Genomic DNA, 2028 nt, shown 5'->3' with positions numbered 1-2028 from the left:
TTTATAAATAAAAATTACATTTTTATTACTTCATTTTACCAGTGTCATGAAGTACAATATGTGACGAAAAAAAATCTCAGAATGGCCTGGATAAGTCAAAGCGTTTTAAAGTTATCACCACTTAAAGTGACACTAGTCAGATTTGCAAAAAATGGCCTGGTCCTTAAAGGGAACCTGTCATGTGGATATTTGATTATAATCTAACTAATTATATACAATCATTAACTACTAAAAAGTACCTTAGATGTATTCACTTACTGGTGTGACAGATGGTTACCTTATAATATGCACACAAAGATGCCACATGCCGCATGCTAATAAGCTGATTTGAGTCCAGCGTGATGTCATTGAGTCCAGCATTTTTTTAATTCAGAGCTATAGCCACTCCCCTGCCCACCTGCTGCTGATTCATATGGAAAATAACTGTCAATCAGCAGCAGGTGGGCGGGGAGAGTCAGGAGCTCATGAATATTCAGGACTCATCATTATGAGCTGGAGCTTTTCAATACAAGATGTTGGCAGATTGACTGGGTCAATTAAAGAAAGTGACCCAGCATTGTGCTAAGAGAATCAGTCACTTATTTATGTTGCCCTTAGTTGGGACACCATAAAACTGGTGACAGGTTCCCTTTAAGGTGAAATAAGGCTGTGTCCTAAAGGGGTTAAACAGCTCTTGATAAAATTGTTTGATTTTTTTAAGCATTTCTTCTTTCTTTCTTTGTTTCACCACCGATATTTTATATTATTGTTTTTTGCCCAGTAGTTTTTTTTTTTTTAATAATCTTGTACATTTTTCATCAGCTTCAAGCTGCTTCACTTTGGTAATAAATATTATTTCTTTGCCTTTCTGGTAAATTGCCTTTTTAATTTCTCCATTTGTTTTCTCTATCAGGTCTGAGACATTGATGCCTCCATTTCTCAGCTTCAGGCAAATCTGTAGTTTGGTATTAAGATTTTTGAACCACAGTTATTTCTCTTTTACTTTTTGAATTCCAATTTTGAGGAAGAATTCTTTAGTTTTAGTTTTTACATATTCCCACCATAGCAATATAGACGTGAACTTTTCTTTATAACAAGTCCATTTCTTGTAGTTTTAAACAAATACTTTTTTTTACATCTTCATTATTCAATAGATCCACATTTAGCCTCCATACGTCTTTGCCTTTTCCACCTTCAGTTACTTGAATTTGCGCTAGAAGCAACTTATGATCAGAGAAGATATTACCCTCCAGGGACATCGTCACAGGCTTCAGGACTTTTGAAATGAAGAAATAATCCAGTCTTGATTGAACTAAAGAGTTACTCCATGTGTATCCTGGGTCATTGTCCTTTACATTACTCCAAATGTCAATTAAATTAAAGTCCAAAATCATATTTTTAAGTTGCTTCACTGTTTTGTCCCTTCTTCTTACTTTCTCACCAGTTCTGTCTTCCTCTTTTATGACACAGTTAAAGTCTCCGGCCATGACCACTGGTGATTGACCAGCTAAGAAAGCTTGTATGTCCTCTAGCATCTCAGCTATTTCATGAAGTTCAGGTGAAGCATATACATTTAGTAAAGTGATTTATCTGCCATTTAAGTTGATATTTACTAATAAAGCTCTTCCTGGCATCAATTGTATGTATGAAATGATTTGGCAACTATTTCCTTTGAATAGTATTCCAACTCCATCAGCTCTGTTATTGTTGTCTCCAGACCACAATGAAGGGCCCTGTGTCCAACTTTCCCTTAGCTCTGCGTAGTTTGGGGAGTATTCTATTCCACATTCTTGTAAAAAGATGATGTCGCAGTTGACTGTCTTGACTCTCTTAGGTGCTCCCTTAATACTCCTTACGTTAAGGGAGGAAATTTATAGCGTATCAGACATTGTCCATTAAGAAAAAACTTCAAATAACAGAAAGTCTCTTTGCATACAAAAGCAGCTCTCTTTGTTGAGCTCTCTCGAAATTTCTCACTTTCTGCGAGATGAATTTGCATTGCGCATCAGGTCATTTCATCAGATGAACTACTTGACATAAATGGAACTA

This window comes from Bufo bufo, chromosome 2 (genome assembly GCF_905171765.1).
Source record: "Bufo bufo chromosome 2, aBufBuf1.1, whole genome shotgun sequence".
Lineage (NCBI taxonomy): Eukaryota > Metazoa > Chordata > Amphibia > Anura > Bufonidae > Bufo > Bufo bufo.
Note: the sequence above shows the minus strand (reverse complement) of the source record.